General features: G+C 44.1%; 2 non-coding genes and 3 pseudogenes across 2 annotated transcripts; all 5 read left to right on the top strand.

The window, feature by feature from the left end:
* Positions 1-6362: 6362 nt before the first annotated feature.
* On the top strand, positions 6363-6531 carry LOC142654118 (U2 spliceosomal RNA; annotated as a pseudogene).
* A 6577-nt stretch (positions 6532-13108) lies between these two features.
* LOC142653889 (U2 spliceosomal RNA) lies at positions 13109-13296 on the top strand. The gene has a single exon (XR_012848740.1). It is a non-coding gene; the product is annotated as a U2 spliceosomal RNA (small nuclear RNA).
* Positions 13297-14566: 1270 nt separating this feature from the next.
* On the top strand, positions 14567-14677 carry LOC142654626 (U2 spliceosomal RNA; annotated as a pseudogene).
* Positions 14678-16028: 1351 nt separating this feature from the next.
* LOC142653940 (U2 spliceosomal RNA) lies at positions 16029-16239 on the top strand (annotated as a pseudogene).
* A 6591-nt stretch (positions 16240-22830) lies between these two features.
* LOC142654198 (U2 spliceosomal RNA) lies at positions 22831-23027 on the top strand. The gene has a single exon (XR_012848923.1). It is a non-coding gene; the product is annotated as a U2 spliceosomal RNA (small nuclear RNA).
* Positions 23028-24438: the final 1411 nt, after the last annotated feature.

Genomic DNA, 24438 nt, shown 5'->3' with positions numbered 1-24438 from the left:
CAGCTCATTCACCTTCCTTGTCTTCTCTCCGCCCTCCCTCCTAGGTAAGTTAAAGAGCTGCACCTGAGCCAGCCACTGATTGATGCAGCACCACAGTCAAATAGTGGAGTGGAGTGGAGTAGGGGAACAGCAAACAGCCATTAAAGCAGCCAGCCGCCTACCCGCCACAATGGACCTACCTGTGTACACTAGATGGATGTGATGGAATGTACTGTCGTCCCTACATTTCAAGAAGAAGTAAGAATTGCAGTTGCAACAAACCCTTGCTTGCCTACAAAGAGAGCAGCAATTTGGATTTGTTACTTTGTTACCTGGAAGAATAACAAACTGTGCAAGGATGGAGGTTGTAGGAGCAAGGAGAAGTTGTCTGTAAAGTTGGTGGATGCCTATTTTCCATTTTGCAGTCCCTTGTCTCCCTCTTGTGGCCTCCTGGAGGCAACTAGCTGTGCAAAAAAAAGACAGCCTGGCGGCCGGCTGTTGCAGTGTTGCCCTCTCAGGCAACACTGAGTGACTGACTGAGCCGCACCGTCTTATATAAAGTTCAGACGGAACTTTGCACGTGTCATAGTGGAGCCCTCAGGATTCCAGAGCCAGCTTTCTGACATCATAATGGGGCCTCAGAGATAAAAGCCTGGGCCCAGGCAGTGTTGGTCAGTGCTGCTCAGCAGGCAGCACTGGACTGGACTGGATTACAGCTGATACAAGGTGTGAAGGAACAAGGGGTGGCTGTGGGCATGCACTTGCTGCCGCTGCCAGTGTTTATCTGCATGGCAGGAGGGCATTTGGGCGTTGCCAGGAAGGCGTTTTTATGTAGATTCCTCCTCTTTCAGCACTGCATTGTGGTGCAAGCAAAAGAAGCAAATCCTGTCTGGCTTCCTCTCCGGCCTTTATTCACCTCCCGCTTAGTAGCTGTAAATGTGTGTGAGCCTGCAGGGCCCCATGGAATTGCCTAGGAGTAGGCTGAATCAATCGCTGCAAGGGGTGAACAGCAGTATTAGGCAGGCTCGGTCAACGCCCGGCCCATTCGGGTTATCGCTTCTCGGCCTTCTGGCTGAGATCAAGTGTAGTTCTGATTACTTGTAGTCAGTGCTGCCTGGTCTTAGTTGGGAGGTGCTCAGGTACCCTCTCTCTCGGCCTCGGGGGATCGTCCAGGTTCGCCTGGACTTCACCCCCGTGCTGCTATTTGGGAGAGAGGCTTAGTCCTGAGCAACGAGTTGCGATCCACATATCCCCCGTGTAGGCTTCGGCCGAAAAGGGGAAAGCTGCGTAGACGTTGCGTCACCAACGGGTGGCGTAACTTTCCCGAAATCCCCTCACCATGGACGAAAGTCCTGGTGAGATACCGGCGTATGCCCGGATAAAAAATACAATCCGTGTTATTGTATCAGAAGAGAAGGCGACAACCTGCGGCCTGAAGTTCTTGGTGGAGACCGTGCTTGTTGGCATTTTCAACATTCAGAAGCGGGAGATATTGGCGGTGCAAGACTATCCAAGGAGAAGAACATATGACATAACGTTTGTACAGAATGGAGTGTTCCAAGATCTGCTGGCGGCATACATGGTAAAAAACGATCCGAGACTGGACGGTATTGAATTTTACGAACATGTGTTGGACATCACTAAGATGATTGTGATAAAAATGTACTGCCCGTTTGCTGATTTAAAAGATGTGATGTCCTTTTTATCCCCCTATTTCAAAAGTGTTAAATGTATTGGCAAAATAATGAACGAAGTTGGAGTTTGGACGTCAAAGTGGAGATTTTTAGTAACTTGTTATAGAGATGCCAATACAGCAGGGGGGATAATGTTGCCGCCAGCACGCTTTAAATTAGGTGATATGGCAGGAGATCTTTTTTATACAGGAATGCCTCCATTCTGTAGAAAATGTCAAAAGTACGGTCACACCAAAGAGTTCTGCGAAAGCACCTGTAGGAATTGTGGCAGCTCTGAGCACGAGGCCAAAACTTGCCCTCTGGGGAAAAGGTGTCGTTTTTGCAGCCGAGTTGGTCATCTATATGCTACTTGTCCCCACAGATCGGAACAACCCGAGGTCCGGCCGAGGCGTCCAGAGCAGCCAGCAGGCCAGATCGCCCCCGCACAAGGAGAGGAACCAAGAGGTGAAGAGGCAGATGACATGGACACCTCCAGCAGACCCCCCCAAACAGGTGACCCAAAGGAGCAAAGGCGGTTTAAGAGAAGAGCCAGTGATCAGCGGACGAAAAAGCCCCCTCAGGAAACGGAGGAGATGGGTAGTTCGGATGAAGCTGATCCGCCTGGGCCGCAGGAGGTGCTGGGTCAGCCTGTACCTGAGGCAGAGGACCCGGGCGGAGCGGCAGCAAGGACTAAAAGGCGTAGGGCGTACTCAGAGGTGGCAGCGGGGGTGCCGATGGGAGTACCTGCTAGAGCGAAAGCAGGGAAACCAGTTGACGCGCCCCCGGAAGCACCAGCTGAAGGTCTCCCCCCTTCTCGCCAGTTGGGGGAGACAAGCATAGCTACCTCTGAGGTGACAGAAGTCCCGGAAACGGCCGCGAGTGCGTTTCCTGCCCCTATCGTAGGGGAGGAGGCTGCCATACAATATGCTCCAGAAACCTTGCCCGTGGAGTCCATCTGGGACCCATTTGCGATAAGTGCCTCAGGTATGGCGGGGGGTCAGCTGTCTGACATGAGTTCCTCTCCAATCTCCTCAAGTTATACAGTCGGTTTGAAGTCGGAGGGCGATGAGAGCTCGAGTGAGGTCTCTGGTAACGCCGAGGACTGCTGAGGCCACCTCGGGTAAGATTACATAAGACTGTCTCTTTTCCCTTTTCCTCATGGCAGAGTTAGGTGGCATTTCCTTAAATGTTAGGAGCGTGCATTCCAAGACGAGAAGAGCTGCCCTGTTTGATTATCTTTCTATTTTTTCCGCCACCGTTTTTTTCCTACAGGAATGCTGTATCCCACATCGCACGAACTACAACAAATATAAGGAAGACTGGAGACTCGGACCTTCAGTGTGGTCCGGGTCTAACGATTCCAGAGCCGCAGGTGTCGCCATTTTATTTAAAGGGAACGTTTTAATTGACAGTTTTAATGAAATTTTACCAGGTAGAATTTTATTGGTCAAAGCTTTTATAGACGGTATTAGATGGCAGTTTTTAAATTTTTATGGGTCCTCGGACAAGAATGAAAGAGCTAGAATGCTAGAGATTTTACCCCTTTTTTTAAACGATTCAGAGCCACTTGTTTTAGCGGGTGATTTTAATTGTATTTTAAAGGGGGAACGCCGGTTCTCTAACTCAGTAAGCAGGAATTATGACAAAACCTCCTCATTATTAAAAGATATAGTTACTGATTTTAAACTTACTGATGTTTTTAAGAAATGTAATAGCAATTTATCTGCAGAGGCCGGCGTCACCTGGAGCAATGTGAACTGTAGCTCCAGGATCGATTTTATATTCTGCTCTTATCAAGTACTGCCTTTTAAATGTGATCTTAATCCCAATGTTTTATCTGATCATAAATTATTGTATTTTAAAGTTAAAAATGATATTGGGAAAAATACTGTCAAAAAAGCCTGGAAAATGAACGTTTCCCTTTTAGATGATCCGCAAATTTTATCTGATTTTATTACCTTTTATAAGGGCTGCAGACGGGTAAGACATCCAAATATGTCCATAGTCTCATGGTGGGAGAAAATAAAAATAAAAATAAGAGACTTTTTCATAAAAATCGGAAGGAGAAAAGCAAAAGAAAAACAGGATTTTTTTGCTAATTTGAATACCCGTCTGCAGACCCAATACAAGTTCAGAGAACAGGGTATGCAGGTGGAGGAGGAGATTATGGAGATTAGGAAGGAGATCTCCCAGTGCCTGGAGCAGAGAGGTAAGGAAATTGTCTTTCGTTCAAAAATGAAACACCTTGAGGAAAATGAGACCTGCGCCAGGTACTTTTTTAAGAAAATTAACGATAAGCATACCCTGTTAGACAATGTTGATGGAGATACAAACACTGACAATATTTTAAAAAAGGTACACAGATTTTATGCGGATCTTTTTAATATAAAGCTTGTTAATGTTGATTTGATGAACGACTCATTGAAGGAGGTTGACGCTGTTTTAAATCCTGTCTCCAAAGATTTTTTATTACAGGATATTACGGAACAGGAGATTTTAGATACCATCAAGAGTTTTAAAACAGGTAAAGTCCCTGGCCCTGATGGTATACCCATAGAGTTTTATGTCACATTTTATGGAGTTTTAAAAGAGGATCTCTATTCCCTTTTTACTCAAGTTTTTAGAACAAAAGCCCTCCCGGGGTCCTGGAAGAAAGGTGAGGTGTCCCTGCTTTATAAAAAGGGGGACAAAACAGATATTAAAAACTGGAGGCCTATCACCTTACTGAACACAGACTACAAAATAATGGCCAAGATTTGCGCGAATAGGCTAAAGGCTGTTATAGAGAAAATCGTCCACTCCAACCAAGTCTGTGGGATACCTGGGAGGAGCATATGGGACAATTTAAACCTTTTAAAAGATGCTATTGGTGATACGAAGGAGAGAAAAGGCAGATTGGCGGTTTTATCCATAGATTTCGAGAAAGCCTTTGATAGAGTATCACATTTTTATCTTTTTAAGGTTTTAGAAAAGATGGGTATACCAGAAGGTTTTTTACAGTCTCTGAAGGCCTTTTATGACAATTGCACGAGCAAGATTTTAGTAAAGGGTTTTAAGACACAGGATGTCCTTTTAAACTCCGGAGTGTAGCAGGGGTGTCCCTTGTCCCCACTACTTTTTATATGTGCGATCGAGCCTCTACTCTGCAGATTGAGGAATGACAGGCAGATATGTGGAGTCCCCCTGCCGGGCGGGGGGGGACTAGAGGCAAAAGTAGTGGGGTACATGGATGATGTCGCGGTCCTGTGCAGGGACGCCCCGTCACTGCAAAAAGCATTACAACAGATATACCAATTTTGCTGCTCCTCCGGTTTTAAAGTCAATTTTAATAAAAGTAATATTTTAAATATTGGCAACATGATTTTACAGGACATTCCAGTCCCTGTGTCGGAGTCTGTACAGATTTTAGGGGTCTCCTTCAATGAGTCAAACAATGGTTTTATCAGTTGGGACTTGGTGGCACAAAAAGTTAATAAGAAAATTTGTTTATGGAATCTTAGAAAACTGACAATGGAGGGAAAAATTTTAATCACAAAAATGGTGATTTTACCAATTTTATTATATCTAAGTATGGTTTTCCCTCCCCCTGATATTTTATTAAAAAAGATTACCAAGGCATGTTTTACATTTTTATGGAATTCTAGGATGGAGAAGCTCAGGAGAGAAAAAGTGATGTTGCCAAAGCTAATGGGTGGTAAAGATTTTCCAAATATAAAAGCATTTCTTTTAATCCATTTTTTTACACTGTGTCTTAATACTGTTTTTAAGGAACACTACTGGTCTTATTTTATCCGTTTTAACACTGGCTATTTTATGAGGAGGTATGGATGGTTCTCTACTGTTTTAAGCTCGCCATATGCTTTTAACCTGCCAGACCAGTATAAGATTTTAGAAAAAATAGTGAACCTTTTTAACTTAAAAGACAAAAGAATAGAAGATGTAAAAAATAGTAAATATGTTTTAAAGGAAATAAAAGAAAATGTTTTAATAGCCCCCATTAGCAATTTTAATGAAAACAAGTGCAAATTCATCTGGAGCATGGTTAATGCTAAATTCATTTTTAATTCACAGAAGGATCTGGCCTGGAGCTGCGCCCACGAGTGTCTTCCATGCCGGGCATTCCAGCATCGAAGGGGACTGACCAACTCGGCTGCGTGTCCAAGGGGAGGATGCCGCGATGACGAGACAGTCTTACATCTCTTTTGGCAATGCTATTTTTCACAACTGATATGGACAAAAATCCTCCCCTTGATGAAGAAGATAACCGGAATAAAGAGAATGACAAGTGAAGGCGTTTTTTACGGATGTCTGGAGTGCCCAACAAGGACTCAGAAAATTATGGCATGGAAGATTACTAACTGCGTTAAAGCAGCTCTGTGGGCGGCCAGGAATATTCTTTTATTCAAACATGAAATTTTATCTGTGAATGATATTTTAGGAATTTGTTTTTATGAAATGCACAAGTATTATCTTTTAGACAAAAAATTCTCTCCTGTTTTAAGTAGAAAATGGTTTTTTAGCGAATGGAATTCTATAATATGATGCCACCAAGTGCCCTTTTATAAATTGTATGATTTTAATCTGACAATTTGTATTTATTTTTTAACCATTGTTGTAAAATGTGAATCCCTGTAAAAATGTTGAAAAATGTTAATTTATTGTAAAACCTGAAAAATTTTAAATAAACGGTTACCCCCAAAGTTGGGGTAGTCAACTTAAAAAAAAATCTGTTCTTATCAGTTTAATATCTGATACGTCCCCTATCTGGGGACCATATATTAAATGGATTTTTAGAACAGGGAGATGGAAATAGAGCTTGCTCTGTCCACTCCACGCATTGACCTGGTATTGCAGTATTTCCAGGACCGGTGCACCCTTTCCTTATGTGTTGACTAAAATCAGATTCCAAAAGTGTTTTTTTGTGTTTGCCATTGTTTCTGTCTTTCTGATGGGATCTCCCCTTTTAATCCCATTATTTCAACACCTGTTGGACAATGCATTTGTACAGTCATGTGTGATAATGAGCTAATTTATTAAATGCAATTAATTAATACATTGCCACCTCTTGTTGTGTGTGTGTCTTCTGTGTTTCTGTGTTTCCGGCATTTCACATTGGAACAGCTCATTCACCTTCCTTGTCTTCTCTCCGCCCTCCCTCCTAGGTAAGTTAAAGAGCTGCACCTGAGCCAGCCACTGATTGATGCAGCACCACAGTCAAATAGTGGAGTGGAGTGGAGTAGGGGAACAGCAAACAGCCATTAAAGCAGCCAGCCGCCTACCCGCCACAATGGACCTACCTGTGTACACTAGATGGATGTGATGGAATGTACTGTCGTCCCTACATTTCAAGAAGAAGTAAGAATTGCAGTTGCAACAAACCCTTGCTTGCCTACAAAGAGAGCAGCAATTTGGATTTGTTACTTTGTTACCTGGAAGAATAACAAACTGTGCAAGGATGGAGGTTGTAGGAGCAAGGAGAAGTTGTCTGTAAAGTTGGTGGATGCCTATTTTCCATTTTGCAGTCCCTTGTCTCCCTCTTGTGGCCTCCTGGAGGCAACTAGCTGTGCAAAAAAAAGACAGCCTGGCGGCCGGCTGTTGCAGTGTTGCCCTCTCAGGCAACACTGAGTGACTGACTGAGCCGCACCGTCTTATATAAAGTTCAGACGGAACTTTGCACGTGTCATAGTGGAGCCCTCAGGATTCCAGAGCCAGCTTTCTGACATCATAATGGGGCCTCAGAGATAAAAGCCTGGGCCCAGGCAGTGTTGGTCAGTGCTGCTCAGCAGGCAGCACTGGACTGGACTGGATTACAGCTGATACAAGGTGTGAAGGAACAAGGGGTGGCTGTGGGCATGCACTTGCTGCCGCTGCCAGTGTTTATCTGCATGGCAGGAGGGCATTTGGGCGTTGCCAGGAAGGCGTTTTTATGTAGATTCCTCCTCTTTCAGCACTGCATTGTGGTGCAAGCAAAAGAAGCAAATCCTGTCTGGCTTCCTCTCCGGCCTTTATTCACCTCCCGCTTAGTAGCTGTAAATGTGTGTGAGCCTGCAGGGCCCCATGGAATTGCCTAGGAGTAGGCTGAATCAATCGCTGCAAGGGGTGAACAGCAGTATTAGGCAGGCTCGGTCAACGCCCGGCCCATTCGGGTTATCGCTTCTCGGCCTTCTGGCTGAGATCAAGTGTAGTTCTGATTACTTGTAGTCAGTGCTGCCTGGTCTTGGTTAGGAGGTGCTCAGGTACCCTCTCTCTCGGCCTCGGGGGATCGTCCAGGTTCGCCTGGACTTCACCCCTGTGCTGCTATTTGGGAGAGAGGCTTAGTCCTGAGCAACGGGTTGCGATCCATATACCCCCGTGTAGGTTTCGACCGAAAAGGGGAGTTGCGCCCAAAGTTGCGCCTACTAAGGAGTAGCGTAACGATCCCAAAAAACCTTACTCACCATGGACGAGGATCCATGTGAGATACCGGCTTATGCCCGGATTAAAAACACAATTCGTGTAGTGCTATCGGAGGAGAAGGCGACGACCTGCGGCTTAAAATTCGTGGTGGAGACCGTACTTGTTGGTATCTTCAACATCCAGAAGCGAGAAATTTTGGCGGTGCAGGATTACCCAAGAAGGAGGATATACGACGTTACTTTCATACAGAATGGAGTATTCCGAGATCTGCTGGCGGCTTATACGGTAAAAAATGACCCGAGACTGGACGGTGTTGATTTTTATGAGCACGTTATGGACATCACTAAAATGATAGTTATAAAGATGTACTGCCCTTTTGCCGACTTAAAAGAAGTGATGTCCTTTTTATTCCCTTATTTTAAAACTGTGAAATGTATTGGCAAAGTCATGAATGAGGTTGGTGTATGGACCTCAAAGTGGAGATTCAATGTAACATGTTATAAAGATGCCAATTTTACAGGAGGGATAATGTTGCCGCCAGCACGTTTTAAAATAGGTGATATGGCCGGAGACTTTTATTTTTCAGGGATGCCTCCATTCTGTAGGAAGTGCCAAAAGTACGGTCACACCAAGGAGTCTTGTGACAGCACCTGTAGGAACTGCGGCAGCTCTGAGCACGAGACCAAAACTTGCCCTCTGGGGAAAAGGTGCCGTTTTTGCAGCCGAGTTGGTCACCTCTATGCTACTTGTCCCCACAGATCTAAGGAGTTGGAACAACCTGAGGACCGGCCAAGGCGTCCCGAGCGGCCCGCAGGCCAGATCACCCCCGTACAAAGAGAGGAACCCCAAGGAGGTGAGCAAGACGAAATGGATACCTCCAGCAGACCCCCCCAAACAGGTGACCCTAAAGAGCAGAGGCGACAAAAACGCAGAGCCAGTGATCAGCGGACGAAAGAGCCCCCCCAGGAGACTGGGGCGCAGGATAGTTCGGATGAAGCTGATCCTACTGGCCTGCAAGAGATGCTGGGTCAGCCTGTACCTGAGGCAGAGGTCCCGGGCGGAGCGGCAGCGCTCACTAAGAGACGTAGGGCGTACTCGGAGGTGGCAGCGGGGGTGCCGATGGGAGTACCTGCCAGGTTGAAGGCAGGGAAACCAGTTGACGTGCCCCCGGAAGCGACAACTGAAGGTCCCCCCCCTTCCAGACAGTTGGGGGATATAGGGACAGCTGCCTCCGAGGTAAGCGTGGTCCCTGAGACGTCCAGAAGCGCGATTCCTGCCCCTATAGAAGGGGAGGACGCTGCCAAAGATTGCGGAATCTTACCCGTTGAGTCCGTCTGGGACCCATTTTCAAGAAGCGCCTTAGGTATGGGGGGTCAGCTGAGTGACGGGTCTTCCTCTCAAACCTCATCGATGCGTACATTTGACTCGAGGAAATATGATGATGAGAGCTCGAGTGGGGTGTCTGGCGACGCGGAGGACTGCTGAGGCCTCCTCGGGTAAGATAAAAATAGACTGTCTCTCTCCCTTTTCCTCATGGCTGAGTTATGTGGTCTTTCCCTTAATGTAAGAAGCGTGCACTCACAGACAAGAAGAGCTGCCCTTTTCAACTACCTTTCTGTTTTTACCGCCTCAGTGTTTTTCCTACAGGAATGCTGCATACCTCACCGCATGAATTATAAAAAATATGAGGAAGACTGGAGACTCGGACCTTCAGTGTGGTCCGGGTCCAATGAATCAAAAGCCGCAGGTGTCGCCATTTTATTCAAAGGGAACGTTTTAATTGATCGTTTTTATGAAATTTTACCAGGCAGAATTTTAATGGTCAAAGCTTTTATAAACGGTGTTAGATGGCAGTTTTTAAACTTTTATGGTTCTACAGACAAAAAAGAAAGAGCAAAAATGCTAGAAATTTTACCCCTTTTTATCAATGATTCAGAACCACTTATTTTAGCTGGTGATTTTAATTGTATTTTAAAGGGGGAACGCCGGTTCTCTAATTCAGTAAGTCGAAACTATGATAAAACCCCGTCTATTTTAAAAGATATTACAGTGGATTTTAAACTTACTGATGTTTTTAAAAAATGCAATAGGGATCTACCGGAAGAGGACGGCGTCACCTGGAGCAATGTAAACTGCAGCTCCAGGATTGATTTTATTTTTTGCTCTTATCAAATACTGGCTTTTAAATGTGATCTTAATTCTAACGTGTTTTCTGACCATAAACTTTTATATTTTAAAGTTAATTTGAACGATCAAAGGAGAACTCCGAAGAAAGCCTGGAAATTAAACGTATCCCTTTTAGAGGATCCGCAAATTTTATCCGATTTTATCACCTTTTATAAGGGCTGCAGACGGGTAAGACATCCCAATATGCTAATTGTTTCCTGGTGGGAAAAAATGAAAATAAAGATAAGAGATTTTTTTATTAAAGCTGGGATGAAGAAAGCAAAAGAGAAATCTGAATTTTATGCTAATTTAAATACCCGTCTGCAGACCCAATACAAGTTCAGAGAACAGGGTATGCAGGTGGAGAAGGAGATCACCGAAATTAAAAAATAAATCTCCCAGTGCCTGGAGCAGAGGGGAAAGGAGATAATCTTTCGCTCTAAGGTAAAACATCTTGAAGAAAATGAGACCTGCTCCAGGTACTTCTTCAAGAAAATAAATGATAAGCATACCCTGTTAAATGAGATAGATGGGGAAACAAATACCCAAAACATTTTAAAAAAGGTGCACGGTTTTTATGCGGATCTTTTTAATACAAAACATGTTGATGTTGATTTTATGAACGACTCATTGAAGGAGGTGGATGCTGTTTTAAATCCTGCTTCCCAAGTGTTTTTATTACAGGATATTACGGAACAGGAGATTTTAGAAACTACAAAGAGTTTTAAAACAGGTAAAGTCCCTGGCCCTGACGGTATACCTATAGAATTCTATGTTATATTTTATGGTATTTTAAAAGAGGATCTCCACCCTCTTTTTACCCAAGTTTTTAGAACAAAAGCCCTCCCAGGGTCCTGGAAGAAAGGCGAAGTGTCCCTGCTTTACAAAAAGGGGGACAAAACAGACATTAAAAATTGGAGGCCTATCACTTTGCTAAACTCTGACTACAAAGTAATGGCGAAGATATGTGCGAACAGATTAAAAGCAGTGATAGGCCAGATCATACACTCCAATCAGGTCTGTGGGATACCCGGGAGGAGTATATGGGATAATTTAAACCTTTTAAAAGATGTGATCAGTGACACGAAAGAGAGAGGAGGTAAAATGGCAATTTTATCTATAGATTTTGAGAAAGCCTTCGATAGAGTGTCACATTTTTATCTTTTTAAGGTTTTAGAAAAAATGGGTATACCGGAAGGTTTTTTACAGTCTCTGAAGGCCTTTTATGAAAATTGTACTAGCAAAATTTTAGTAAAGGGTTTTAAGACACAGGATGTCCTTTTAAATTCCGGAGTGAAGCAGGGGTGTCCCTTGTCCCCACTACTTTTTATTTGTGCGATCGAGCCTCTACTCTGCAGGTTAAGAAAGGATAAGCAGATAAGCGGAGTCCCCCTGCCGGGCGGGGGGGGACTAGAGGCTAAAGTGGTGGGGTACATGGACGATGTCGCGGTCCTTTGCAGGGACACCCTGTCATTACAGAAATCTTTTAAACAGATTTACCAATTCTGTTGCTCCTCCGGTTTTTTAGTAAATTTTAATAAAAGTAACATCTTAAATATCGGCAAAATGGTTTTAATGGACATTCCAGTCCCTGTGTCAGAGTCTGTACAAATTTTAGGAGTCTCCTTCAATGAGTCAAATAATGGTTTTACCAGTTGGGACTTGGTGGCACAAAAAGTTAATCAGAAAATTTGCATGTGGAACATGAGAAAGTTAACAATGGAGGGAAAGGTTTTAATTACAAAAATGGTGATTTTACCTATTTTATTATATTTAAGTATGGTATTCCCTCCCCCTGAGATTTTATTGAAAAAAATAATTAAAGCATGTTTTACATTTTTATGGAACTCCAGGATGGAAAAGCTCAGGAGAGAGAAGGTAATATTACCCAAACCAATGGGGGGGAAAGATTTCCCCGATATAAAAGCATTCCTTTTAATAAAATTTTTTACTTTATGTCTTAATGCAGTTTTTAAGGAACATTACTGGTCATATTTTATACGTTTTAACACAGGTTATTTTATGAGGAGGAACGGTTGGTTCTCCACGGTTTTAAGCTCCCCGTATGCTTTTAACCTTTCTGGCCAGTATAAGATTTTAGAAAAAATTGTAAACCTTTTTAACTTAAAAGACAAAAATATTAACGAAGTAAAAAATAGTAAAGGAATTTTAAAAACGATAAAAGAAAATGTTTTAGTAGCTCCCATCAGTAATTTTAATGAACAAAAATGCAAAGAAATATGGAAGATGGTGAGCGCTAAATATCTTTTTAACCCACAGAAAGATCTGGCCTGGAGCTGTGCCCACGAGTGTCTTCCATGCCGGGCATTCCAGCATCGAAGGGGACTGACCAACTCGGCTGCGTGTCCAAGGGGAGGATGTAGAGATGACGAGACAGTCTACCACCTATTCTGGGAATGTTTTTACGCGCAATTGATATGGACAAGAATCCTCCCCTTGGTACAGAAGATTACAGGACTTCGGAGATACACAAGTGATGGCGTTTTATATGGATGCCTGGAATGCCCAACACAGACTCGAAAAATGATGGCATGGAAGATCACCAACTGCGTAAAAGCAGCTCTGTGGGCGGCCAGAAACATTTTATTATTTAAGCATGAAGTTTTAGCTGTGGAAGATGTTTTAGCCATTTGTCTTAATGAAATGTACAAATATTTTCTTTTAGATAAAAAACTCTCTCCTGTTTTATGTAGAAAATGGTTTTTAAGTGAATGGAGTTCCATAATATGATGCCACCAAGTGCCCTTTTATAAATTGTTTTTATTTGACAATTTGTATTTATCTGTATTAAAAACCATGATTGTAAATTTATGTAAATTTTTGATGAAATGTATTGATTTATTGTAAATTTGTTCAAAATTTTAAATAAACGGTTACCTCCTTTGTTGGGGTAGTCAACTCAAAAAAATCTGTTCTTATCAGTTTAACATCTGATACGTCCCCTATCTGGGGACCATATATTAAATGGATTTTTAGAACAGGGAGATGGAAATAGAGCTTGCTCTGTCCACTCCACGCATTGACCTGGTATTGCAGTATTTCCAGGACCGGTGCACCCTTTCCTTATGTGTTGACTAAAATCAGATTCCAAAAGTGTTTTTTTGTGTTTGCCATTGTTTCTGTCTTTCTGATGGGATCTCCCCTTTTAATCCCATTATTTCAACACCTGTTGGACAATGCATTTGTACAGTCATGTGTGATAATGAGCTAATTTATTAAATGCAATTAATTAATACATTGCCACCTCTTGTTGTGTGTGTGTCTTCTGTGTTTCTGTGTTTCCGGCATTTCACATTGGAACAGCTCATTCACCTTCCTTGTCTTCTCTCCGCCCTCCCTCCTAGGTAAGTTAAAGAGCTGCACCTGAGCCAGCCACTGATTGATGCAGCACCACAGTCAAATAGTGGAGTGGAGTGGAGTAGGGGAACAGCAAACAGCCATTAAAGCAGCCAGCCGCCTACCCGCCACAATGGACCTACCTGTGTACACTAGATGGATGTGATGGAATGTACTGTCGTCCCTACATTTCAAGAAGAAGTAAGAATTGCAGTTGCAACAAACCCTTGCTTGCCTACAAAGAGAGCAGCAATTTGGATTTGTTACTTTGTTACCTGGAAGAATAACAAACTGTGCAAGGATGGAGGTTGTAGGAGCAAGGAGAAGTTGTCTGTAAAGTTGGTGGATGCCTATTTTCCATTTTGCAGTCCCTTGTCTCCCTCTTGTGGCCTCCTGGAGGCAACTAGCTGTGCAAAAAAAAGACAGCCTGGCGGCCGGCTGTTGCAGTGTTGCCCTCTCAGGCAACACTGAGTGACTGACTGAGCCGCACCGTCTTATATAAAGTTCAGACGGAACTTTGCACGTGTCATAGTGGAGCCCTCAGGATTCCAGAGCCAGCTTTCTGACATCATAATGGGGCCTCAGAGATAAAAGCCTGGGCCCAGGCAGTGTTGGTCAGTGCTGCTCAGCAGGCAGCACTGGACTGGACTGGATTACAGCTGATACAAGGTGTGAAGGAACAAGGGGTGGCTGTGGGCATGCACTTGCTGCCGCTGCCAGTGTTTATCTGCATGGCAGGAGGGCATTTGGGCGTTGCCAGGAAGGCGTTTTTATGTAGATTCCTCCTCTTTCAGCACTGCATTGTGGTGCAAGCAAAAGAAGCAAATCCTGTCTGGCTTCCTCTCCGGCCTTTATTCACCTCCCGCTTAGTAGCTGTAAATGTGTGTGAGCCTGCAGGGCCCCATGGAATTGCCTAGGAGTAGGCTGAATCAATCGCTGCAAGGGGTGAACAGCAGTATTAGGCAGGCTCGGTCAACGCCCGGCCCATTCGGGTTATCGCTTCTCGGCCTTTTGGCTAAGATCAAGTGTAGTACTTTAGGGTATTGCCTTGTTTCTTGGTCAGGAGGTGCCCTGGTACCCTTTTCCTTGGCCTGGGGGGATCGTTTCTCTTAGGAGAGACTTCACCCCTCTGCTGCTATTGGGGAGGAGGATTAGTCCAGGGCAACGGGGAGCGATCACCTGCCTGGTACTCCGGTACTGAAGGTATTTCTTTGGAGATTGCTGGAATTCTTTTGGAGCAGGATGGAGGAAATTCCCGAACATATGCGAACCAGGAATGCGGTCCGGTTTTTCGTGGAGGAATCTGAGAGGCAAAGGAAGGATTTGGAGTACATCACGAAGGTCCTTTTGTTGGATTTCTTTCAGCTGGAGAGATCGTGCATTTTGGCGGTGATGGACTATCCGAGGAGAGGGTGCTTTGACGTTACCTTCGCTACAGAAGAAATTTATTCAGATTTTTTGGAACGCTTGAAGGAAGGTAAAAGGGACCCAAGACTTGTGGGTGTGAAGGTAACACCACATTTTGTGCCAAACAAGAAGTTGGTGGTCGTAAAGATGTTTTCGCCTTACGTGGAGGAAGAGGACATTAAGTCATTTCTCACTAAGTTTTGTGAGGAGGTGGTGGGAAAGGGGAAAGTGTTTAACCCCTTTGGATTTTGGACTGGGAAATGGAAATTTCTTTGTAAATTTGTGAGAATTGGTGAATCTAGAAACCTATTGTTTCCTCCAGCGCGGTTTAAGATTGGAAGTGCATGTGGAAATTTATTTTTTTTGGGAATGGATATGTTTTGTTTGAATTGTAAAGATTATGGTCATGAGAGAGAAACGTGTGAGAAAGTAATGTGTACAAAATGTCTGCAAGAGGGGCATAAGTATAATGAATGTCAGAAAGGGAAAGTATGTAATATGTGTGGAGAGGAGGGGCACATATTCAAATCATGCCCAAAGAAAAGCAAACGTGAGGTACAAGAGGAAAATAAGAAGATAGTCAAAAGAAAGGAAGCGGAAGTTAGTTTGGAAGAAGGAAAGCTTCAGAAATTGGAAGGAAGTGGGCAAAGTGATGAGAAAAAAAGGAAAAAAGCAGAGAGAAAGAAAAAAAGTGTCATTTCAGAAGAGGAAAGAGCAGAAAGAGACAGGTTACTGGAAGAAGTAGAGCAGTTACGTAGTAAAATTAATTTTGAAAAAATGCGGAGAAGGGTGCGGCTCTGTGTAAGAGAAAATTTACCAGGGTTTCTTGAACGGTATGGTGTGCCAACGTGGTTAGCGTGCATTGTAAACTGTGAATGGGATGGTAATGATTTGCAGGAACATTTAGTGGATATGTTAGGAACTATTGCTGTTAAAAAAGGAATGTTTTTTTGATTTCTTAAAAGGAAAAAAGGAAAGAGGAAAACAAAAGTTAATTATACGTTTTCAGTTTTCATTGTGATGATCTAAGTCTTTTTTATTTTGAATTTTATGATTTTTAAGACGTGATCTGAATGAAAAAAAAAAAAAAAAAAAAAAAAATAAAAAATCTGTTCTTATCAGTTTAATATCTGATACGTCCCCTATCTGGGGACCATATATTAAATGGATTTTTAGAACAGGGAGATGGAAATAGAGCTTGCTCTGTCCACTCCACGCATTGACCTGGTATTGCAGTATTTCCAGGACCGGTGCACCCTTTCCTTATGTGTTGACTAAAATCAGATTCCAAAAGTGTTTTTTTGTGTTTGCCATTGTTTCTGTCTTTCTGATGGGATCTCCCCTTTTAATCCCATTATTTCAACACCTGTTGGACAATGCATTTGTACAGTCATGTGTGATAATGAGCTAATTTATTAAATGCAATTAATTAATACATTGCCACCTCTTGTTGTGTGTGTGTCTTCTGTGTTTCTGTGTTTCCGGCATTTCACATTGGAACAGCTCATTCACCTTCCTTGTCTTCTCTCCGCCCTCCCTCCTAGGTAAGTTAAAGAGCTGCACCTGAGCCAGCCACTGATTGATGCAGCACCACAGTCAAATAGTGGAGTGGAGTGGAGTAGGGGAACAGCAAACAGCCATTAAAGCAGCCAGCCGCCTACCCGCCACAATGGACCTACCTGTGTACACTAGATGGATGTGATGGAATGTACTGTCGTCCCTACATTTCAAGAAGAAGTAAGAATTGCAGTTGCAACAAACCCTTGCTTGCCTACAAAGAGAGCAGCAATTTGGATTTGTTACTTTGTTACCTGGAAGAATAACAAACTGTGCAAGGATGGAGGTTGTAGGAGCAAGGAGAAGTTGTCTGTAAAGTTGGTGGATGCCTATTTTCCATTTTGCAGTCCCTTGTCTCCCTCTTGTGGCCTCCTGGAGGCAACTAGCTGTGCAAAAAAAAGACAGCCTGGCGGCCGGCTGTTGCAGTGTTGCCCTCTCAGGCAACACTGAGTGACTGACTGAGCCGCACCGTCTTATATAAAGTTCAGACGGAACTTTGCACGTGTCATAGTGGAGCCCTCAGGATTCCAGAGCCAGCTTTCTGACATCATAATGGGGCCTCAGAGATAAAAGCCTGGGCCCAGGCAGTGTTGGTCAGTGCTGCTCAGCAGGCAGCACTGGACTGGACTGGATTACAGCTGATACAAGGTGTGAAGGAACAAGGGGTGGCTGTGGGCATGCACTTGCTGCCGCTGCCAGTGTTTATCTGCATGGCAGGAGGGCATTTGGGCGTTGCCAGGAAGGCGTTTTTATGTAGATTCCTCCTCTTTCAGCACTGCATTGTGGTGCAAGCAAAAGAAGCAAATCCTGTCTGGCTTCCTCTCCGGCCTTTATTCACCTCCCGCTTAGTAGCTGTAAATGTGTGTGAGCCTGCAGGGCCCCATGGAATTGCCTAGGAGTAGGCTGAATCAATCGCTGCAAGGGGTGAACAGCAGTATTAGGCAGGCTCGGTCAACGCCCGGCCCATTAGGGTTATCGCTTCTCGGCCTTTTGGCTAAGACCAAGTGTATTTATACAGGAGGTTTTTAGTCAGAAGGTGCTCAGGTACCCTCTCTCTCGGCCTCGGGGGATCGTCCAGGTTCGCCTGGACTTCACCCCCGTGCTGCTATTTGGGAGAGAGGCTTAGTCCTGAGCAACGAGTTGCGATCCCCCCAGCCCCTTGGTCTCTGTACGTCAAGGGGCGCAGCGAAAGCTGCGCGGTTCGACCTGGCCACGCTAATGGCAGGCGAACCCGATGCGGTGCCGGTATACGCCCGGCTGCGAAACTCTGCTAGAGTCATCTTGGCAGAGGGTGGAGGCGGTCCACGAGGTGTCAAGTTCCTCGTATACGAAATCCTCGAGAAGTTGCTGGCGGTCCGCAAGCATGAAATTTTGGCGATCCAGGATTACCCAAGGCGTGGAGTTTTTGACATAACTTTTGTTGGAGAAGGTATCCTCCGTGATGCTATGGACAAAGCTGAGAGGGAAAAAGTTCAACTCACGTCTTTGGGAGTCCAGGTAATAGAGCATGCTTTTGAGGTAACCAAACTCGTGGTGATTAAGATGTATTCCCCATATGTGAAGGACCAGGAAGTGGCAGCATTCTTAGCTGCCTACTTCAAGAACATCAAGCTTATGGGGAGAGTTATGAACGAGTGCGGTGTGTGGACCGTCAAGTGGAAGTACTTAGTGACTTTGATAAAGGACCCCTCCACCCAAAATACGAGACTCCCACCGGCTCGTTTTAAAATTGGAACAGTGAATGGCGACCTCTACTTCTCGGGGATGCCAAACTTCTGCAGGGCCTGCGGTACCTATGGGCATACCAGTTACAACTGCGATGTCACCTGCAGGAACTGCGGAAGCAAAGAGCACACAATTAGAGAATGCACAGGAGAAAAAAAATGTAACTTTTGTCAGAAAACTGGTCATCTGTATTTTTCTTGCCCCTATAGGTACCGAGGCGAAGAAGATGAGCAACCCGGAGCGCCCCCACGTGCTCCACCAGCGGACCAAACCCGTCCCCAGGGAGAGGAACAGACCAGCCACACGAAAGAGGAGAGAGGTACCTGGGCTTCAAAGGTGCGAGGGACTGGAGCCAAAACAGGTACCTCGCAGCCAGCAACCTTGGAGGATAAAGGGGAGCCCAGTGCGAAGGAAAAGCGGCAGACTAAGCGGAAGGCGGAAAAGGAGCAGGCCGGAAAAACTGAGGCATCCCAGAAGGCTGGTTGCTCAGGGGGTGCCGGGCCTGCTCCAAGCCCTGGGTCTCTGGCATCCTCGTCGGAGGAAGAGGACGAGGTGCCGGTGGGTCCCCGAAAAAAAGGGAGGCAAGCCAGAGTCAGTAGGGGGGAGACAGGGGAGGAGCAGATGGACACAACGGTGAAAAACGATGCGGCTCCTCCTAGAACCCCCTCCTCGCCGCGACTGGTGAGGAGGGCGGGCACTGTTCCCCCCGTGGAAACTGACACCCCACCTTGTGCGCAACCTCCCCCTCCAGAAGGGCCTGCACGGTCCCAGGGGGGAGGTGCGGGCCCCCTAGGGGACCCACCCGACCTAGACGGTCAACCGTTTGAGACCCAGGGAGATCCGAATGAGTTTGGGCTCCCCGTACGCAGAAGCTTGGTTGCTGGCGTTACCCTCAGCGAAGGTAGTTCCTCTCCTTCGTTCTCCCTCCTGACAAATGATTCGGACGGGGGCGGGTATCTGAGCCCAAGTGAGATATTTGGTATTGCTGGTGGAGAAAATGTGTGATTTTAAAATACCGCTACTATTTATTATTTTAAAATCAAATACGCATTCAAAACTCCACAATGTCTGAACTAAAGGGAATATCCCTCAACGTGAGGGGCGCCAAGTCTAAAGTAAGAAGGGTTGCTCTCTTCAATTTTTTATCTTGCCTGGCAGCCTCTGTTTTTTTCCTGCAGGAGTGCGGTATTCCCCATACGATGAAGTACACCAAATATAAAGAAGATTGGAAATATGGTCCATCCGTCTGGTCTGGATCAAACGAGTCCAGATCAGCAGGGGTCGCCATTCTATTTAAGGGAAACGTTTTAATTGATTTTATTCAAGAAATCTTACCAGGACGTATTTTATTGGTTAAGGCTTTTATTGACGGTGTGAAATGGCAGTTTTTAAATTTTTATGGCTCACCTGATAAAAATGAGAGGGCAGAAATGCTAGAAGTTTTACCTCTTTTTATTAACACAACTGAGCCTTTTATCCTCGCAGGTGATTTTAACTGTATCCTGAGAGGGGAACGCCGGCTTACAAGTGCTACAAGCAGAAATTACGATAAGACCTCTGGACTGCTCAAAAATATGGTGAGCGATTTTAATTTAAAAGATGTTTACAAAGAATGTAACAGGAGCAGTCCAGAGGAAGCCGGCGTTACCTGGAGCAACGCCACCTGTAGCTCCAGGATAGATTTTATATTTTGTAATGAGAACTTACTGCCTTTTAAATGTGAAGTTTTAACCAACGTGTTTTCAGATCATAGGCTTTTATCTTTTTATGTGAAGCGTGATCTTAATAATCTTATTTGTAAGAAGTCCTGGAAGATGAATGTTTCCCTTTTAGATGATCCACAGGTTTTAACCGATTTTATTGAATTTTACAAGAAAAGCAGGCGGGTGAGAGATACCAGAGCTCCCATCAGTGCATGGTGGGAGAAGATGAAAAGTAAAATAAAAGATTTTTTTATTAAAAAGAGTGTGGTAAAAGCCAAAATAAAATATGCTGTTTTTAATACATTAAACACCCGTCTGCAGACCCTGTACAAAATGCGAGACAATGAAATAGAAGTGGAAGCCGACATCACCGACCTTAAAAAGGAGATAGCCCAGTGCCTGGAGCAGAAAGGTAAAGAAATAATCTTTCGTTCAAAAATTCAAAACATAGAGGAGAACGAGACCTGCTCCAGGTACTTTTTTAAAAAAATCAACAATAAAAGGGCTGTCATCAAAAATATTGAAGGTGTGTCGGATGTACAGGGTCTTTTAAGTAAAGTTCATGAGTTTTATACTGACCTTTTTAATGTTAAGACTGTGGATCGTGATTTTATGCGTGACTCACTGAAGGAGATTACCACTGTTTTAGACCCTGTCTCCCAGAATTTTTTATTGCAGGACCTGACGGAGCAGGAGATTTTAGAAACAGTTAAAAGTTTTAAAGCAGGTAAAGTTCCTGGTCCGGACGGTATACCCAGTGAGTTTTATGTAAAATTTTATGATCTTTTAAAAGAAGATTTGTTTTTACTATACGCAGAAGTTTTTAAATCCAAGATGCTGCCTAAGTCCTGGCAGAAGGGTGAGGTCTCCCTATTATACAAGACGGGTGACATCGCAGTTTTAAAGAACTGGAGACCAATAACCCTTCTAAACAGCGACTACAAGATCATGGCTAAATTATGTGCGAACCGGATGAAAGCCATAATACCCCACATAATACATTCCAACCAAGTATGTGGGGTGCCAGGCCGCAGCATCTGGGACAATCTTAACCTTATTAAAGATGTGATTGAGGACACGAGGTCTAAGAAGAATAATTTAGCAATTTTATCAATAGACTTTGAAAAAGCTTTTGACCGTGTCTCTCACTTTTATTTGTTTAAGGTTTTAGAGCGTATGGGTATACCTGAAGGATTTTTATTATCCATCAAAGCCTTTTATAAAAATTGTACAAGTAAGATTTTAGTAAATGGTTTTAAGACACAGGACGTATTTTTAAACTCTGGGGTGAAGCAGGGGTGTCCCTTGTCCCCACTGCTTTTTATATGTGCGTTAGAGCCTCTATTATGCGCAATTCGCCGAGACAAGTTGATACGTGGAGTCCCCCTACCAGGGGGAGGCGGCATAGAGGCTAAAGCAGTGGGGTACATGGATGATGTAGCGGTATTATGCAGGGACACCCGGTCGCTTCAGAGAGCCCTCAAGCAGATAGAGTTTTATTGCTGTGCTTCCAGTTTTAAGATAAACTTTAGCAAGAGTAGTATTTTAAGCATAGGAAGCATGGTTTTTAGTGACATACCAGTTCCTGTGTCGGATAATATTAAAATTTTAGGGGTCTCCTTCAGTGAGTACGACAATGGTTTTATCAGTTGGGACATGGTGGCGCAGAAAGTAAACAAGAAGATATGTATGTGGAATATGAGGAAGCTTACTATGGAGGGAAAAATTTTAATTATTAAAATGGTCATTTTACCCCTGCTTTTATATCTGAGTATGGTTTTCCCTCCTCCCACGGTTTTACTGAGAAAAATAACCAAAGCTTGTTTTACTTTCTTTTGGAGTTCCAGAATGGAGAAATTAAAGAGAGGAATCGTGATGAAGTCCAAACCAAAGGGTGGCAAAGACTTTCCAGATTTTAATAGGTTTCTTTTACTAAAATTTTTTAGCTTCTGTTTTAATTCCCTTTTTAAAGAGCACTATTGGTCGTTTTATTTACGTTATAATACAGGGTTTTTTATGCGAAGGTGTGGGTGGTTCCAGATTATTTTAACCTCACCTTATGCTTTTAATTTACCCCCACAATATGTAATTTTAGAAAAAATAGTTGCTTTATTTAAATTAAAAGGGAAGAGTATTAATGATCTTAAAAATAGCAAGAAGCTTTTAATCGACCTAAAAAGAGAGGATGCGGTCAGCAGAATAGACAATTTTAACGAAAAACGCAGTGGTTTTATCTGGAAAATGTCTAACATATTTTATCTCTTTAACACACAGAAGGACCTGGCCTGGAGCTGCATTCATCAATGTCTTCCATGCCGGGCATTCCAATACAGAAGAAGATTCGCGAGGTCTGCCGTCTGCCCGAGGGAAGGCTGCCAGGCTGAGGAGACAGTGCGTCATTTACTTTGGACATGTTACTTTGCACAACATTTTTGGAAAAAGATATTCCCTCTTATGGAAAAGATGGCAGACCTGAAGGACTTATGTTACGATGATATTTTATATGGACAATTTGGATGCCCGACCGCGAATCAGAAGACAATAGCATGGAAGACGATGAATTGCGCTAAAGAAGCTCTTTGGAAGGCCAGGAACATCCTTCTTTTTAAACACGACGTTTTAACAACGGATGATGTTTTAGGTCTTTGTTTTAGTGAGATGTATTTATATTATTTAATTGACAGGAAAGCAAATGCCACCCTTCTAAATAAATGGTTTGTGACTGACTGGAACTCCAATAAATAAAGATTTGCCACCATGTCCCCCTATAAATATTAATGTAATTTGATTTTTACTATTGTAACAATATGAAAATGTTTGATGTAATTGTTGTGTTATCTATTGTAAAATTGAATTTTTATTAATAAATCATTGACACCCCCGCGAGGGGGTAGCCAACTGAAAAAAAAAATCTGTTCTTATCAGTTTAATATCTGATACGTCCCCTATCTGGGGACCATATATTAAATGGATTTTTAGAACAGGGAGATGGAAATAGAGCTTGCTCTGTCCACTCCACGCATTGACCTGGTATTGCAGTATTTCCAGGACCGGTGCACCCTTTCCTTATGTGTTGACTAAAATCAGATTCCAAAAGTGTTTTTTTGTGTTTGCCATTGTTTCTGTCTTTCTGATGGGATCTCCCCTTTTAATCCCATTATTTCAACACCTGTTGGACAATGCATTTGTACAGTCATGTGTGATAATGAGCTAATTTATTAAATGCAATTAATTAATACATTGCCACCTCTTGTTGTGTGTGTGTCTTCTGTGTTTCTGTGTTTCCGGCATTTCACATTGGAACAGCTCATTCACCTTCCTTGTCTTCTCTCCGCCCTCCCTCCTAGGTAAGTTAAAGAGCTGCACCTGAGCCAGCCACTGATTGATGCAGCACCACAGTCAAATAGTGGAGTGGAGTGGAGTAGGGGAACAGCAAACAGCCATTAAAGCAGCCAGCCGCCTACCCGCCACAATGGACCTACCTGTGTACACTAGATGGATGTGATGGAATGTACTGTCGTCCCTACATTTCAAGAAGAAGTAAGAATTGCAGTTGCAACAAACCCTTGCTTGCCTACAAAGAGAGCAGCAATTTGGATTTGTTACTTTGTTACCTGGAAGAATAACAAACTGTGCAAGGATGGAGGTTGTAGGAGCAAGGAGAAGTTGTCTGTAAAGTTGGTGGATGCCTATTTTCCATTTTGCAGTCCCTTGTCTCCCTCTTGTGGCCTCCTGGAGGCAACTAGCTGTGCAAAAAAAAGACAGCCTGGCGGCCGGCTGTTGCAGTGTTGCCCTCTCAGGCAACACTGAGTGACTGACTGAGCCGCACCGTCTTATATAAAGTTCAGACGGAACTTTGCACGTGTCATAGTGGAGCCCTCAGGATTCCAGAGCCAGCTTTCTGACATCATAATGGGGCCTCAGAGATAAAAGCCTGGGCCCAGGCAGTGTTGGTCAGTGCTGCTCAGCAGGCAGCACTGGACTGGACTGGATTACAGCTGATACAAGGTGTGAAGGAACAAGGGGTGGCTGTGGGCATGCACTTGCTGCCGCTGCCAGTGTTTATCTGCATGGCAGGAGGGCATTTGGGCGTTGCCAGGAAGGCGTTTTTATGTAGATTCCTCCTCTTTCAGCACTGCATTGTGGTGCAAGCAAAAGAAGCAAATCCTGTCTGGCTTCCTCTCCGGCCTTTATTCACCTCCCGCTTAGTAGCTGTAAATGTGTGTGAGCCTGCAGGGCCCCATGGAATTGCCTAGGAGTAGGCTGAATCAATCGCTGCAAGGGGTGAACAGCAGTATTAGGCAGGCTCGGTCAACGCCCGGCCCATTCGGGTTATCGCTTCTCGGCCTTTTGGCTCAGATCAGGTTTATTGCCTGGTCTGGGCCGGGGGTTCGGTCTTTCGTGGAGTCCTATCCGACGTTTTTGGGAGCGATCATCGTGCCGTTGGGCATTCCATTTCAAGATGGCAGCTGTGC

This window comes from Rhinoderma darwinii, chromosome 5, assembly GCF_050947455.1.
Source record: "Rhinoderma darwinii isolate aRhiDar2 chromosome 5, aRhiDar2.hap1, whole genome shotgun sequence".
Classification (NCBI taxonomy): domain Eukaryota; kingdom Metazoa; phylum Chordata; class Amphibia; order Anura; family Rhinodermatidae; genus Rhinoderma; species Rhinoderma darwinii.
This window is presented reverse-complemented; position numbering and strand designations above follow the sequence as displayed.